Source organism: Anabrus simplex, chromosome 1 (genome assembly GCF_040414725.1).
Source record: "Anabrus simplex isolate iqAnaSimp1 chromosome 1, ASM4041472v1, whole genome shotgun sequence".
Lineage (NCBI taxonomy): Eukaryota > Metazoa > Arthropoda > Insecta > Orthoptera > Tettigoniidae > Anabrus > Anabrus simplex.
The window spans coordinates 1,802,560,804-1,802,579,674 of NC_090265.1; positions in this window are offsets into that span (position 1 = coordinate 1,802,560,804).

Sequence of the window (18,871 nt, forward strand, 5' to 3'; positions counted from 1 at the left end):
ACCCCATCAAAGCGACCGGAAGGCTTCAATATCCTCGAATCTTGCAGACCCACTCTCTAAGTATTGTAGGTTGGGTACCTTGAAACAAGCGCTACTGCCAATTACAAAGTGATCATACTCCGCGGCATGCCATCCTATGTTCTGTCCCTGACCCCGGTCTTTGTATTGTGTGCGCGCGCATCCCTACTAGCTGACCTTGTATATATGTCAGCTGTTAATTCTGTAATTAGTCGTAACGGGTATTACGGCTCGGTATATGTTAACTGAGTCAGCTCGTGAAGTTCAAAGGCGTTCCAAGTCGTAAAACCCTACATAAAGTTCATAATAAATTTCAGGAAAGTGGAAGTATCCAGTATAAGAAACCATTAAATAGCCAGTGTAGGGTTCCCAACGGAAGAAAAATTAGATGCCATTGGTCATCGTTTCAAAATTATGCTTAAATCACATCATCGTCTTGCACAAGTGAGAATGTGGCACCGGCGTGTGCTGTGCCATCAAGAGTACACTTGATCCTCTTACTGGTGTGAATTTCACAAGATACTTAACAACAGGGAGCCAGGACAGAGCTGTTAGTACCCTCGATCAGCTTCGATCACTATCTTGCGGTAAATGACAAAATTACTTGTAGAAGACGAACCTGCATTTCGTACAACAGCTGAAAAATATACTATGGGAGTTCGTCCGCGTGAACTTGAACGAGTGATGAATAATTTCCTAGAGGTGTGGCATATCTGATCATTCTGTATCTTCACTCCTCTGGTTTAGTCCTCCATGTCACCGACCACTGCTGAAGCCCGAGTATATCCTTTCAAGGAACAGCCTGCTACTAAGGACGTTCAGAGACAAAAGCAAGTGTTCCACTAAACCTTAAAGGCGGATAATGATAACAGAATGTTACTCGTTTCACGTCCCTGCAGAAATGTATTCTCTGTTTTGATCATAAAGCACTAGTTGGGAATTGCTCAAGTGGCAGAGAAACTGGTTTATTTCAGTTTTTAGTTGAGGTTAAAATACCTATAAACTGGCAGGGTAAAGGCCAAATGAAATTCATTTTGATACAGATCTTGTAATGTGAGGATATAGAATTGTAGTGCCTTGCAGGCCTTAGAAGAGATTCACGGTGCTCACAATGGAGTTACAAAAATGCTGGCTAGTGAATACTTTTGGTGTTAAAAGTTGTCATCCCTGTATGCAAAATTGGGGAAATCAAGAAAAGGCAAAATTAGTAAAATTTGAAGGAGCTTTTTATAGCATTCGTGTGGACTTTCTGGGACAATTTAATTGGACATAAGGACATAAACAGAACATACTCACCAGTCCTGCGGCGTCAACGTGAAACTCTGTACGTTTCGCAGAGATGGGCTTTCCATTACTCGCTTCTATCCTCTTGTCTTTCATTGCATTTTATTAAATTTTAGTTCCTATTTATTTCTTCTACCACATTCGTCTATGTCCTCCCGTACACACGGTGTGTTGCCATCAGCTCCCGCTTGCAGCCACCTGGGGTCTCATTATTGTAGAAGACTTCCTCGGGAACGTCTTCTGAAGAAGTTCTCAGAGTCTCAGGCATCCAATGTGTACAAGTACAAAGCTTCAATGTTAACAATACTTTTACGATTTTAGGAGACGCCGAGGTCCTGCAGTTCTTTGGCCTGTCAGTAAAGCTATCGATACGAGGCTGGTGATTTCGGCACCGGACTGAGCAGGAATCGAACCCGCAAGGTTGTGGTCTTCAACCATCTGAACCAGATAGTCCAGCTCTGTACGCGAGGACTGTTCCTCTGAGTTAGACAATTTCATTACTGGATGTGATGATCTTAGATTATAAGCGTGCATTTTATAAACATTTGCCAACGGTCAGATCTAGATGGTGTTGTCGGAGTGCGAACAGAGCTTCGTGTTCTCTAACCGCGTCACAGAATGCTAATAATTTACATTATTTCAATGAAAGAAAGAAAAGAAGAGAGCAACTTACATGCTATTAACCATAATACACTGACTGACAGAGCAAATGCAACACCAAGAAGGAGTGGTCAGAACTTTATGCCAATTGCAGGGTAGACTGACGTCACTGAGGTATGCTCATGATGTGAAATGCGCCGCTGTGCTGCGCACGTAGCGAACGATAAATGGGACACGGCGTTGGCGAATGGCCCACTTCGTACCGTGATTTCTAAGCCGACAGTCATTGTAGAACGTGTTGTCGTGTGCCACAGGACACGTGTATAGCTAAGAATGCCAGGCCGCCGTCAACGGAGGCATTTCCAGCAGACAGACGACTTTACGAGGGGTATGGTGATCGGGCTGAGAAGGGCAGGTTGGTCGCTTCGTCAAATCGCAGCCGATACCCATAGGGATGTGTCCACGGTGCAGCGTCTGTGGCGAAGATGGTTGGCGCAGGGACATGTGGCACGTGCGAGGGGTCCAGGCGCAGCCCGAGTGACGTCAGCACGCGAGGATCGGCGCATCCGCCGCCAAGCGGTGGCAGCCCCGCACGCCCCGCACGCCACGTCAACCGCCATTCTTCAGCATGTGCAAGACACCCTGGCTGTTCCAATATCGACCAGAACAATTTCCCGTCGATTGGTTGAAGGAGGCCTGCACTCCCGGCGTCCGCTCAGAAGACTACCATTGACTCCACAGCATAGACGTGCACGCCTGGCATGGTGCCGGGCTAGAGCGACTTGGATGAGGGAATGGCGGAACGTCGTGTTCTCCGATGAGTCACGCTTCTGTTCTGTCAGTGATAGTCACCGCAGACGAGTGTGGCGTCGGCGTGGAGAAAGGTCAAATCCGGCAGTAACTGTGGAGCGCCCTACCGCTAGACAACGCGGCATCATGGTTTGGGGCGCTCTTGCGTATGATTCCACGTCACCTCTAGTGCGTATTCAAGGCACGTTAAATGCCCACCACTACGTGCAGCATGTGCTGCGGCCGGTGGCACTCCCGTACCTTCAGGAGCTGCCCAATGCTCTGTTTCAGCAGGATAATGCCCGCCCACACACTGCTCGCATCTCCCAACAGGCTCTACGAGGTGTACAGATGCTTCCGTGGCCAGCGTACTCTCCGGATCTCTCACCAATCGAACACGTGTGGGATCTCATTGGACGCCGTTTGCAAACTCTGACCCAGCCTCGTACGGACGACCAACTGTGGCAAATGGTTGACAGAGAATGGAGAACCATCCCTCAGGACACTATCCGCACTCTTATTGACTCTGTACCTCGACGTGTTTCTGCGTGCATCGCCGCTCGTGGTGGTCCTACATCCTACTGAGTCGATGCCGTGCGCATTGTGTAAACTGCATATCGGTTTGAAATAAACATCAATTATTCGTCCGTGCCGTCTCTGTTTTTTCCCCAACTTTCATCCCTTTCGAACTACTCCTTCTTGGTGTTGCATTTGCTCTGTCAGTCAGTGTATTTCCAGTTTCTCACAAGTGAAAATCCACAGCCTCTTTCCAGTTAAGCGACCGAGTCAGGAATGGAATGAATGTAGCCCCCATCTAGCGGCGAGGATATTGTGCCGGCTGCCGAAGCCTGTCGCACTCCTCTGGGGCAATCATTAATGAATGGCAGATGGAATGAAATGATACTGGAGAGTGTTCCTGGAATGAAAAATGACACGGAAAACCGGAGTACCCGGAGAAAAACCTGTCCCGCCTCCGCTTTACCCAGCACAAATCTTACATGAAGTGACCGGTTTTGAACCACGGAACCCAGCGTCGAGAGCCCGGTGCACTGCCACCTGAGCCACGGAGGCTCAAATTTGACCTGAATTTTGGTCTTAATTTAATTACCATATGAGTTCTAATTGAAATGAAGGACGCTATATACGTTATGTTATTCATATCACCGAGCTCGATAGCTGCAGTCGCTTAAGTGCAGCCAGTATCCAGTATTCGGGAGATAGTAGGTTCGAACCCCACTATCGGTAGCCCTGAAAATGGTTTTCCGTGGTTTCCCATTTTCACACCAGGCAAATGCTGGGGCTGTACCTTAATTAAGGCCACGGCCGCTTCCTTCCCACTCCTAGCCCTTCCTTGTCCCAACGTCGCCATAAGACCTATCTGCGTCGGTGCGACGTAAAGCAACTAGAAAAACAAATTATTCATATTGTACCAGGAAAAGTTGTGGGCAAAGGGCATGAGTAGGACCTCAGGGAGTGGAACTGGGTTTTGGAGCCGATACAGAGAAGGATAGTCTCGCAGAGCGAATAATAGATGGTAAATAATTTTTTTTCAAAACAATTTATTAATTTCTCACCCTGCGGTATGATTGTTGACTCAAAATTTATATTGAAATTAAATGTTGAAAATAATCTTCTTGAAAAAAAAATGGCATAAATATCATTGGTTTCAAAGTCTTTCATATGTGTGAATTTCCACCTAAAGTCTTTTTAAACCTAAGCACACTTTTATAATGGTAAATGGATATGAGAAATTATTAAAAGTTTTCAGTTCTCAGTTCGTCAATCTCGTTATACAGCACACTTGAAATCCTACAGTCTTTCTACGAGAAATGAAATTGAAATTAAATTTATCACTTTTGAGAAATTATGGAAATTGTTCACACGCGACACTGGAGTTTCACTGTTCAAAATAAATGAAAAAGTTTAGTCAGTTTGTTACTCACTTATGACAAGAACTGTTGTTACCAAATGTCGAAAGATGGACATCTGGAATGTTCCATGTAGAATCAGGATCGGCGATGTTGACGTTCCCGATGAGGTGATGACAGCAGGAACTGTTGAGTTTCGCACACGAAAATTCATTTAGTGCGACTGGTTATCACTTACACTGTTGAACACTATTTATGGCGTATGAAGAATCACAGTCCTTTCTGTACTAAATACTATTTACAGTCGTTATTGAAACGTTCTTAATCACACAGTTCACACTTGAAGAAAAAAAGAAAGCAAGTCGAAAAGCACAGTCTGTGAACACAGTCATTAAGTTAGATTTTCTGCTAATCCTGTTATATTAACTCAGAAAAGTTCTTACTTTTTCATTCAAAATATTGATGTGACGTGAATAAAGAAATATAATGCAATACTCGAGAGAAAAAAATAAGTTCTGGTGATTCTTAAGTATTAGGCTCTGTAGAAGTTTAATGTTACTTGACGTTGCCTAAGTCCACACGTAATGAAATAGTTAATATTTGTACTCCAATAAGTTCACTCGTGTTACAGTCTTAAATGTCTTTTTAGGATTACATTGTAATCGCGACGCGACATACTAACTGCAGTGCGACGTCCTTTATCGGCGATAGAATTTCGCGTTCTGGAGATACGACGAGAGTACTTCTACCGTGACTGCGCGAACATACTGTACGCGGGCCGGTCTGCTTGTCCTTGTACGGTACTGTACTGTACTGCACTGGTTTGCGGGCTATCTGGCCTTGACATATATAGATACCAGCGCAGGGAGGGGTGGCAGCTCTCTCTCGGCCATGTGACCGTAATTACGTAATTTCGTTGAGACTTTAAATTGTTATAACTCAACAACCGTTTGATGAATTAATTTGAAATTTACAGGGATTAACTTTTATGATGTTTGCTATAATTCAGCGTTTGTCCCGTTGAAATTGGTTAAGGTGTTAAAAAGCTGTTAAAAGAAAAATTCTTTCGAGAAATATCTCTAGGGGAGGTGAGCTTCGAGCGACAGGTGACGTCACTTGACTCCGCCTAGCGTACTCGTAGGGTCTGGCACATACTGGAACATTCTTTACATGGATGTTCGTACGTCGGTCGGATCTTTAATGCTGGAAATAACATTTCTTTCAATTAATATGGACCAGGACCTAGGCCTTCCTGGTACAATATCAGTGACAGAAATCAGTGACAGTGCTGGTGAGGGCTTCAAATGGTCAGCAGACTCTTTGTAAAAATATTACTGGTTTGTTATTTTTGCTTCGTTTTACGAGCTAGAGATATTATTTGGTGGTGTTGGTGATGATTGTTTTAAGAAGAACTACAACTGGGCAACCATCCTCGATATAACACTAATCAGAGGGAAAGAATAGAAGGAATCCGACACTTCGAAAAATGAAGCTATCGGCCAAAGAAAGGTAAGGGCCACGACAAAGACAAAGACACATCCGTACAGCCCATGAAGGCCCTTGGAGGAGTGGAAGGTAAAGGCTTCCACCATTGTTAACCGCGGCACTTGATGAGGTAGAGTGCTTAGCTCTACGCCCGGCCGCCTTTGCCCCCAGGATTAACCTGGTACTCATTTTTGGTGTAGGCTGAGTGAACCTCAGGGCCATATGCACCTCCGGAAGTGGAAATCCCGTTTCTTAAATATTACGAGTTCCTGACGGGGATTCGAACCCACGTCCTTCCGGGCGAACCGAGCACGCCTTTACCTCCTCGGCCAGGCAGCCCCTGTAATTGTTCGGTGCTCTGCTCTGTGTTGCCGTAGACAGAAAAACAAGTTATTTTCTCAGAATCCTAGTGACTAACACTCTTTATCATCTCGGATCTCAACCTTGAACGTTGTTCTGTTGCGCTGAATAAAGCGGAAGATACAACGAGTGTATTGCGTAACTTAAAGAAAACAGGTGTTGGGACACGCTGACTGCAGATGATACATCACTCAAGTCTGTGCCCTTGGACACTCGCATCTAATGTCGGTGTTCTGTGAAAACCAAAAGGCTTACTTTTCGTTGATTATAAATTCACAAGTACAAAATAATTCACTGACAGCATTATACGTATCCGACGCACAAGCGCACAGCACGAGCTGAAGAGGTGACAAAAATGTCCAGAAGGCCGCTGAAAAGCTGGTGATACGTGTACGAAAAGGAGGAGTGAGCAACCAATCAACTGGTAGAGAAGATTTAGATGCCCATCGAATGACGACACCAGATTGGCCAACATCATCCGGGATTACGCCATAAACTGCAACATCACCATGATCTCGATGAGATGGGCAGAGTTCAGGAAACACGAGGCACACCAGAAGTAAGAAGGCTTTCGAGCGGAAGAAGCTTCCCAGTTCATTCTTTTTTGTTTGCGTTGAGGTGGTCAAGCAGAACAGTCGATGCTTGCTAAAGTTTGAAAGACTCTGCAATGTCGTATGTTACGTATGGTCGATCCGATCCCAAAATAAACCTTATTTCTGAGCGAGTGATGTCGCTGCTCTAGTTGTGTTCACTACGCTAAGCTGTGTTAAGCGCTAACAATGAAAATAGATAATTATAATAATAAGCATTGTATCTGCATTAGGCTTGCTTGTCGATGTTGACCATTCACTTCGAGTAGCCTTGGACCTGTTTTATGCACGGATGCCTCTCCTGACGTGGTGTTCGTACACCCAAATCCCGAACCAGACGAAGCGGTTCAACTCCCCCAGTCCGCCGAGAATCGAACCCAAGTCCCTGTGAAGCGAAGATGTCAGCTAAGAAGCCGAAGTGACAACATTTATAATATACTTAAACAGTGTCCGACTCCTTGGCTGACTGGCCAGTGTTGAGTACTGTTGGCTACTGAATGCGTGATTCGAAGGGGTGTATCGATTCATTCAAGTGTCCGAGTGAATCGATTCACAGGAACGGCGAGCTCACAGCACACGATTCATCTTACTCCCAGCGGACAGTGCTGAGTGGCGCACTCGCTGGACGTTGACGGGGAGCCGAGCTTCCGCTGCAGCGAGACATACAGTGAGCCATGGCACACCGAAAGAATCGTGAACGAGCGTGGCTCAGTGAGACACAAGATACACACGGCTCCTTATCGGCACACTGGACACTGGCGAAGAGCCGAGCTTCCGCTTCAGCGAGACAGTGAACCATAGCACACCGAAAGAATCGTGAACAAGCACGGCTCAGTGAGAAACAAGATACACACGGCTCCTTATCGGATCACTGGACAGTGGAGGAGAGCCGGGCTTCCGCTGCAGCGGGACATACAGTGAGCCATGGCACACCTAGTTCAATCATATGTGGACAGTAAGTGAGCCGACTGACGCAATAACTTAACCAACAGTATGTTGAGTGAGAAAACCAGCGGGCTACTGTACATCTCGGGTAGCCTATACAAAATATGACGATTTAAAAAAATCCTCAGCTGATAGAAAAATACATATTTTTAAAAATGACTGAGCGAGTTGTTCGTGCGGTTACTATCGCTTAGCTATGCGCTTGCATTCGGGTGATGGTGGGTTCGAATCCCACCGTCGGCAGCCGTTAAGATGGTTTTCCGTAGTTTCCCCATTTTCACACCAGGAAATGCTGGGACTGTATCTTAATTAAGGCCATGGCTGCTACCTTCCTAATTCTTCCTGCGTCGCCGGAAAACTTCGATGTAGCCTATTAGAGTGACTAGCAAGTTTTCTAAGAAAGGAGTCCATTGCTGTTGCTGCTGTGTTACCAGCACATGCGATAGGAGCGGTGACTAATGTGATGTTCCATCACTAGCGGTTCAGAGCGTCCCGGGCTGGGAATTGTAATCGTGTCTCATTAATTATTCTGGCTCGGGAACTGGGTTTGTCGCAAGACTCTCCTCTTCATATTCAGACAACACACCACACCACGCTACCAACCACCACAGAAATACGCAATAGTGATTACATCCCTCCATATAGGGCTGGCGTCACGAAGGGCATCCGGTCGTACAAGAGGGTCAAATCAACATACGCTACCCCACGGATGTGCAAAAAGAGGTAGAAGAAGAAAAAGAGTGAGGGAATTCTGATTTCTTTGTTCAGTTATATAAAGCCATGGCTCGAGCTAGATGGCGCGACCTCAGCCAGAGGAGTGGAAGCTCCGTGTGTTAGCACGACGATTCTAGGGTACACTCAGCTCTAGTTCGCATGACATTAAACAACGATTTATAATATTAGTACGAACAAAGAAACCCAACAAAAATATCTTTACTGCGGCTGACCGAATGTTGCGTCTTCATGAGCACCTATATAATAATAATCTTATTGCATTAAGGTTTCACTAACTACCTTTTCGGTTTATGGAGAGACCGACGTGCCGGAATTTTGTCTTTCACGTGTACGTAAATCTACCGTATTTGAGGGCTTTTAAAGACTGCCGGACTGAGGCAGGAGGAACCGTGTGAGCCCGGTGGACATTCTTTGTTGCGTACAATATTCGCGATGATGCATTTTGTCTATCTATTTGTCTGTCGCAAAAACTGAAAATGCATTTTTGATAAAACTTGTCAAAATGGAGAAGTAAAGAATTTCCCTGCACTTTATTTAAGTAGGAGTGAGCCACTGATACCAGTATCCGCTCATTGAGCGACTTCATCTCTTCACTGAGATCTCATACAGCGTATGGCCTCGGGAGTGGCAAGAGGTAGCCGGACCAGTAGCATGACCGTAGTAAGCGAGTTTCTGTCAAAGAAAGCGAACATGAAGTGACTCAGTTCGCAGGTAAGCTAGCTGTTAATATGTTTCGTGCACTCAATAGCAACTTAATTCAACTCAAACGATAGTCTATATCAAATGGAAGAGTTTTATTGTCTAACCAAGCAGCTGCTACCCACTCAATGCCCGGTCCTTGGCATAGTCGCCTTCGATTCAGATGGCCCCGGGTTCTATTTCCAGACGCTTCGGAGATTTTAACCGGAAATGATTAATTCCCCTATCCCCAACATCCCTATAACTCACACATCGCATACGTTACGATCTTCCACCACAATAACACGCAGTTTCCCATATACGGCAAATGCCGCCCACCCTTGTCGGAGGGTCTTCCCTCCGAGGAAATGTTGACTGTCCAGGCCACAATATTTTAACTTGATAAAGAACAGCTCATTTAGCCCTGAGCTCTGAGGTTACTGTAGTGGCAACAGCCCGTTAACATTTGACGACGCAATGCTTGATGGGGTATTGGAAGTAGACATGACATCGGATTTTATTTACACCAAATGACCAACAGATGGTGCTGGACAGCAACACGTCACGTACAAATGAAATGGGGTATGGCTTTTATTGCCGGGATGTGTCCAAGGACTTGGGCTCGCCAGGTGTAGGTCTTCTGATTTGACCCCCGTAAGCGTGACGCAGACGACACATACACCCAGTCCCCGTGCCAGGGGAATTAAGCAATTATGATTAAATTCCCGACACTGCCGGGAATCGAACCCGGGACCCCTGTAAGCAAAGGCCAGCACGCTAACAATTTAGCCAGTGAGCCGGACACGTCACGTACAAATGACCACACATGACTAACATGACATGACATTGTGCTTTATTGACACCAACAACGAGTGCATGAACAGGCCAACAGATGGCGCTGGACAGCAACACGTCAGCGTTGCCGCATGAGATCCGTGTACGGAGCTGCCAGCATGTTGACGTTGCCAGGAAAGGAACTCTTATTACCTCCAATATTCCGTGAACCATTGCCTCGGGCTCATTCTGTATATTATTTACACTACCTATGTGACTTTGTCCACACACTCCTACAGGATATCGTACCCAGATCCTGCAGTGTGTAGTGGTATCCTGGACTGAGCTGTTCCTCATGCAGCCAGAACCTGAGATCGGCTATAGGATCGATAGATTGGTCTATGCTTTCGCTAGACTTACAAGACTTATATTTATGTGACAGCATTTTCTAGCTCGATGAGGGAAACAACGGTTAACTTCCTCACTCATCTAGCTTATCTATTCCAGATGATGGTAGAATATGTTGAGGTTTCAACTAGTCTGCGGGCTGAGTCCTCAACATATTTTTTCAAAAAACGCATTGCGTGTTTGAGAACCGGAAGAATACTTGCCATTACATTGTGGAGAGACGATTGTCAGGGGAAAAATCACAGATAGCCTTAAAGAACACATATCTGTAGTTTGGAGGTATTGCATATTAACATAATTGATCTCAACTTTGAAAGAAATCCCGAGGTTTTTACCTCGGCTCTCTGGTGAAAATTTCCCCTCTGGTTAGTGTTAATAGAGGATGGTTGCCCAGTTGTACTATCTCTAAAACAATAATCACCACCACTCTAATAACGTCTAAGAAAGTACAGCGTACAGTCTGAGTAGTGTTACAGTAACAAATAACATAATTGTATTAGCTACTAGCAAATGTACCCGTGCTTCGCTACGGCATTCTACATTGTATAGGGATATATCCGTAAAATACTGCAAAGGCAGTGAGTAAGATTATATTAACTGCAAGTCTCTTATCTGAAAAACAAAGCAGTTGTTTCTGATGCAAAGTAGACATTGGGGAAGTTTTGTTGAAAATGCCAGGCCACATTTCCGACTGCAAATCAAAATCAAGTTCGGGAGTTTTTACTATAATGGCAGGCTCACTTGGCAACTGCAATTCACAGTAGAGATGGTGAGACAGGTCCATTTTCCTAACGCCAGTCACAATCGAGCTGGAGAGATTTGATTATAATCGACAAATGCAGCGCTATCTGACCTATCAAGAATCGAGACAAGACAATAAGTTGTAGATTCCTCCAAATTGAACAGTTGAACAGCGATTGTGCTATCTGTTTTGTGATGCAACTTACCATTTAGCCACAAATTATTCCGAAACGAAGGCCTGCACCGTCATTAAAATTGCATCCATACTACCATATTTTCTGCCGGGCTGAGTGGCTCAGACGGTTAAGGCGCTGGCCTTCTAACCCCAACTTGGCAGGTTCGATCCTGGCTCAGTCCGGTGGTATTTGAAGGTGCTCAAATACGACAGCCTTGTGTCGGTAGATTTACTGGCACGTAAAAGAACTCCTGCGGGACTAAATTCTGGCACCTCGGCGTCTCCGAAGACCGTAAAAGTAGTTAGTGGGACGTAAAGCAAATATTATTATTATTATTATTATTATTATTATTATTATTATTATTATTATTATTATTATTATTATTATTATTACCATATTTTCTGGAGCCAAAAGTTATACATTTGAACAGCTTGGAATTTTTCCTCAAAGAAAAGGGTGTCCAGGTTTCGGGATTAGCATTCGCATACATACGGAGTAATCAAGGAAGAAAGTAGCACTCTTAATGGAGTCGAAATCAACAGAAAATAGGATTTTAACTGAGGACAGCCGTATAAGACAAATACCAAGTGGATCAGCTACGGATATAAGAAGGCGGTAACAGAGGAGAAATTTAGGTGCAGGGGTTCTTAGGTAAACACATAAGAAGATGTTACGTAAGCCGAAAGAGGCAAAGCAGAGGCAAAAATTGAAAGCGGAAATCAGGAGCAGAATAGAAATACAGCAAATGGCGTAAAAGACCTTACGGTGTGTCCGCGCCCCTTAGTTCTATCGAGGATGATTGCCGACTGACAACCACGAGTTTACACGAATGTTGACAGCTGGCAACGTGTAGGTTCGTTGTCGGTCACTCAATGCAGAGCATGAGACCCGTCATAAAAATAGTTGTTTATAATGAACGGACGTTTCACATGTAGCCCACGGATTTTGCAGAAAATCAATAGTATAAAAGAAAAGGAAGAAAACTGTTCTAGTTTCTCTATAAACCCCCTGTCTATTCAGAGATGCATATGAAATCCTTCCCCGGGTTGAGTATTCAGTACTCAAGTTTGGTCGAGATCTATCCAGCCGATGGTGGAACAAACAGACACGAAAATAAAAACCACTGATACGGTCTTGAGTTGGCTTAAAACGGATAAGTATCCGCAAAATTGGCCAAACAAACGAAATTACAGACAGCGGACACCCTGCAACTTCATTATAAAATACATGTATAAAAAATATTTGGGTTACAATAATGCAACATTCTCTCCTCACTTTCTGGTGATACGAAACTAGATAAATGGAGTATTTGATTTGTTCTAAATATGAATAATTTGAGGGTTCAGATGAAAATCAAATGAGGAGAATAGCTTAGGATTGTTAGAACTGCTATTTGTTTTACGTCGCACGGACACAGATAGGTCTTATGCCGACGATTGGATGGGAAAGGCCTAGGAATGGGAAGGAAGCGGCCGTGGCCTTAATTAAGGTACAGCCCCAGCATTTTGGTGGTCTGAAAATGGAAAACCACGGAAAACCATCTTCAGGGCTGCCGACAGTGGTGTTGGAACCCAGTATCTCTCGAATACTGGATACTGGCTGCACGCGGCCAACTCGCTCGGTTGACGTAATCTGATTTACTTTTCAAAGGCTAGTGTTTACAGGAAGTCTCCCACGACTGAAAACTGCGCCGGATCCACACCCAGTTCCCATCGCACAGTAGGTTCACTTCTGGCTCAGTCCGGTGATATTTGAAGGTGCTTAAATACGTCAGCCTCATGCCGGTATATTTACTGCCACGTAAAACAACTCCTGTGGGACTAAATTCCGGCACCTGGGCGTCTCGGAAAACGGTAAAAGTAATTAGTGGGACGTAAAGCCGATCAGTTCCCATGACCACGAAGAAGTGCTTCTTGCTGCTGGCGTGATAAATGTGCAGTGGCTTAGAAAAGTACGAGGACCGAGCTCGATAGCTGCAGTCGCCAGTATCCAGTATTCGGGAGATAGTAGGTTCGAACCCCACTGTCGGCAGCCCTGAAGATCGTTTTCCGTGGTTTCCCATTTTCACACCAGGCAAATGCTGGGGCTGTACCTTAATTAAGGCGGCCGCTTCCTTCCCACTCCTAGCCCTTTCCTGTCTCATCGTCGCCATAAGTCCTATCTGTGTCAGTGCGACGTAAAGCAACTAGCAAAAAAAAAGTATAAGGACACCAAGCAAAAATTGCTTTTCTCACATTACACAGCAAATTTTCTTACAAATAAATTAAAAAAGGTCTCGAAAATGTTACATAAAATTCCGTAGTTAATGTGATCCCCACGAGCCTTCCTGCATGGCTCGGCAGGGTACGCCAGAGCTGATGCTTCATATCCTCCTTGTTTTTTGGGTTTTCTTTCCTGAATTCTTGCTGCCATGAAGTTCCACAAGTTCTCCATCGGGTTTAGGTCGGGGTAGGACCTCGACGTCATGATTCTGGAAGCATGCCATCGTAGCCTTGGACTTGTGACATGATGTCTTATCTTGTTGGAACAAGAAATTCTCACGGATTAGTCCATAACATAACCTCTTCCATAGTATCACAGTACTGAGTGGAATTCATGGTTCCATCAAGAAGCTTGACCTCTCGTGGGCGCTCAATGGTGATACAGCTCCATATCATCACAGCTTCCCCAGCTTGCTGAACGCCAGGAGCTAGACAAACTGGCAGAAATTTCTCGTTTTTTGTTCTACCCTCTCGTGGGTAGAGTTCAAAGAATAAAACTCTTCGTCATCCAGTTCTTTCTTCCTTCTGGAGTTTGCTCATTAGTGCAGCTCAATCCAGCCTCTTGGAGTCGTTTTCATGTAGTGAAAGTGCTCATTTCCACACCAACAAGTCTGAGCCGTACGATTTGAGGATCAAAGCTCGTCGAGATCTGCTACACTGTCGATCGCTTTAAATTTCCTAATGATTTGTTCCACGCAAGTTTTGCTGTCTTTTAAGTCCTTTCCTTCACACTGGCACGGGACATATTGCAACAACTGCTGGGTAGACGCGAAGGTAAAGGTGGTGGTTAAGAGGAACTACAACCATCCTCTATATAACACTAATCAGAGAGAAAAAAGGGAAGGGATCCGACTCTTCGAAAAATGAAGGCATCGGCCAAAGAAAGGCAAGGTCCATGAAGGGCGTGAAAATGAAAGTCTCCCTGGACTTCGGAAACCTAATAGCGTCGGGGTCGGAAAAGAACAAAACTTGACCAAGAGAGGTCGAATATAGTAGATGAAAGTTAGGAGCCTGGCACAAATAAGTGGAAGCAATGTCACGACACAGCTAAGGGCCCCGTGGTCGCCAACGCATGCTCCAAAGTTCAGAGCCCGTGGGCTCCTTTTAGTCGTGTCTTACGATAGGCAGGGGATACCGTGTGTGTTATTCTACCGCCCCCACCCACGGGGGGATCGCAAGTCAAAGAGGCAGGAAATTTTAATTATTTTTAGCACCGTGGACAAAGATGAGTTATTACGTGTTGTGCCATCAGCCATAAAACAAACGAGCAAGGACACGCCCACTCACCAATGCAAGGCTCCGACACACAACTAAACGTCAAGAACTTGTTGCTAGACAGTCAGTGGTTGTCCAGTATTTTTCTTACAGTACAGATGATCAAAAATTTTCTCAGTTCAATTTGGAAAGATTTGAGACGTTAACCTCGTTAGAAGGAGGTACAGACTGCTATGTGCGGTAGGTCAGGAGGGGAGAAGGTGAAGTGTGTCACTACGCATGTTCTGATTATTATTGTTTAATTAACACAGGATGTGAATGGGCGTACAAAGACTTTTGTGCTTTGACAACATATCAAGAAACCTTCTTTTAATCTTGGAGTAGTGAGAGGCTATGTCACTGCGCCAGCTTTATTATGGCGTTGCTCTTTTGTTTTGATGGTTCGTTTGACACATGGTGTGAATGGACGTGTAAAGACTTTAACTACACCACTTTTAATTAATATGTCCTCGGTCATTTGTTTTATGGCTGATGATGACATTTAAATGTCGAAACCGGACCCATGTTGAATAAATGTTGTGAATAACATCTATACTGAACCCTTTGGTCCATACTGAAGGATACCTACCTTCCTTACCTATCAGCAAACGTTCATGAGATCTGTCTCTAGGGTCGTATCGGGTTCTTCGTCACTTGCTGAGGTAAAGGTAGGGTTCAGGAATTCTAATCTATCTACTCAAATGAAAGGTTTGTTTTAAAAAAATGTTCCTATTTATTCAAGTAATTCCTGAAGCATTTATGATTCATCAACGGTATTATTGAACTCAATCGTGTCCACTGGACACTACAATCATTTTTACATAGAAGGTCAGAACAATGGTGTGAGCCTTTGACGTAACTGCCTGATGGGCATCCTTAAAGAAACCATTGTCTCAATTATTAATTAAAGAAAGGAAAGTCTGGAACTCCTTAAATTCGGCTTCCATGTGAGACTACATGTACCATCATAGTGATTCTTTATGGTCCAGCTCTCATAACACGAACTCTGGACTCTGGGTATAATTAAGGCAGTCCAATCGGTGTGTGCCACACAGTGGTTATACGGCATGGACCCTTAATTGAATCGATGTGACCTGCGACTACGTCATGGACCGACATCTAAACTTCTAAGTTACTTTAAAGTCATTGTGGATGATGACCGCAAGGAAAATGATGCTACAGTGGCATATGGCCCTAATATAAATCACTGAGGTTGATGACCCCCTGACCATCCAAATTTCTAAGTGAAGGCTAAACACAATTAATTTACATCGATTGATGACCAAAGTTTCCACTTTACTATCCCCAGCACATTTAATGCTCAATCAATCAACGTCAAATAATGCAACAACAACAATGCTCACAATACGTTTTGGCAGTAAAATCCATTACCTTCGGATATGTCCCCTTAATCGTTACGTTAACATTTACATATACCCCAGAAAATAAACTACGATTTCCAGAATACATCTTCAAGTTATTCGCTTGATTTTAAAGTTATTTCAAAATACGGTTTTCACTGAATTTAATAATTAAATAAATTTAAATGATTTAATGAAATCTTAAAGAACAACAAATTCTATCTCCACGGACGAGTGGTTTCTTTACAAGTCCCTTGACGTAATTCGTTTAATCATGTTTGATGTTTATCTGTTGATTCCTGTTGCTGGAAAAGAAATATTACATCATTCATGTCCAGTTTATATCTTGTTTCATGTCCTCACACTTTAAATCTAATCTAAGCCTAGCCATTATTAACACTTGGATAACCCTAATAATTACGTACGAACCAAGAGTAATTCGCCGTACAATTACGATGTCATATCTCGTCATAACATTTCATAAAGTTTGCGCACCCCTCACAAACAAACAATCATCACTACCACCGCTCTATATTTGGGACAACCCTGAATTTGGCTAACCTTACACATTATACTCTAAGTTCGTGGTCTCAAATGTTCATTACGATCTCAATTTAACAAATTCCCAGTATCCAACAACTCGCAAGTTATTCCCGGATGGAAATTTCAACTAGATTCCGTAATTATTTATCTGCGTTACCAAGAATGCAATCTCCATCCTACACGCAAACCACTACACGTTCCGTTATACAAACTGTCCCCCCTCGATCAGCTGCCGGTCTCGATACAAACGACCCTTCTCTGTCTGTCAGTCTCGATATGAAACATCTGTTCATCTTGCCTGACTGACCTCAAAGAATGAAACATTTAACTTCGCAAAAAGACTAATTACAAAATACGATATATTCTGACCAACCAAATATGCGCATAGATTTACTTTTAAAAGTCCCACAATAATGTACACGTCGCAAATTAATACCGGCACGGATTCTCGTATTCTGCTTTCCGTTCCCAACATTATAAAATCTTCCTCGGGCTCCCACAAGTCCCGGCTTCATTGACAGGTTTCCAAATACCTGATTCACAAATCCTATCTCGACTCACACGACAAAACTAACCTCTGTTTCCCAAACTGAACGACTATCACTGACAAAAGAACTGGAATAAAAATCCTTACTAGAATCCACGACGTTTAATAACGCACAATGCTTTAATAATGAATAACTTCGCGTAAAATGATATCGTATTTTAATAACTGGATTTTCACAAAAATGACTGACAAAGCTCCTGATTTATTGTCACTCAGACACGGTTTAAACGGACATAGAATACATTACTCTCATGAAAAATTTACCGACATGCGTTACTCAACACTACGTACAGTGCTTCCATCCGATTGAAAATGGGTAACCATGGATCCCTTTTGCACCAACTCCATCAAAATTCCAACTGAAAATTTTACGTCGAAGGAACATCTTAATTTGACATCACAAAATATAGGCAATAAACACACGGAAAATGACGATCTACATTGGACGTGATATCAGTTCGAAACCCTATTTTATAACTTTTTACAACATCATACGGCACTCGCAAGACTTCCAAAATGTATCCAAGTGAAAAATAAAACTAATGACCCTTTTTCGTCGTATTCTGACATTTACAAAAAACACGTAGGTGCGACCAACTGCGTCGTATATACCCCATAAAATAAACTTTAAATTAGACATCATGAAACAAGATATAGTAGGTGGTAAGATGGTAAGTCACATACCTTAAGTCACGCCAGCATTCATCTTAGGGCTCACCTGTGACCCTGGCATTTTTATTTAGCCTTTTTTACATTTCTGGCTGTACAGATCATTTTTGTCTTCCCGTTTCCTGGAAATAATGCATTAAAAAAAGAAAATGCCCTTCACTTGTCGTTCTTCTTGATCGCACACGACGGACTGTAATTATTTCCCGCACACGAATTACTTTCTTTACCACACACAATTAATACAAATTTATTCGGTACCTTGACCGTCTTTTTGTACAATTACTTCCACTCAAGAAAAACTATCTCTACATGGAGTGAAGACCCCAGCCACATCGGCTGAAATCTATTGGTTGGACTTAGTCTACTTTTGACGATCGATTTTACTGAGCAGCTCAACCGTCCGTCTTCAGCCTCGTGATACAAAATGCAGGGGTTTCCATGGCGCCCCTCCTATATTTATAGAAACTACCCCTCTCTCCAGGCATTTCCCTTTTGCCGCCAAGAAAATTTGCGTAACTTTTCTGACTTAACTGCACTAAGAGTTTTGAAAGTAACCACATACATTGCCGGCGGTAGTGTTCTTGGACATTTATACATATTCAATTAGCTGGATAAATGACCTCACTTGATAGGCGCTATATTTTGTCGACTTGGCGTGGTCACCCACCAAAACGGCTTAGCAGTCTCAAACTTTCTTCGGTATCCTTCCTCGTACGACACGTGCGGATGACGTGTCAACTCGCGCTATCAAGAAATCGAACTTCTTATTCCAACTGAAAGGTCAT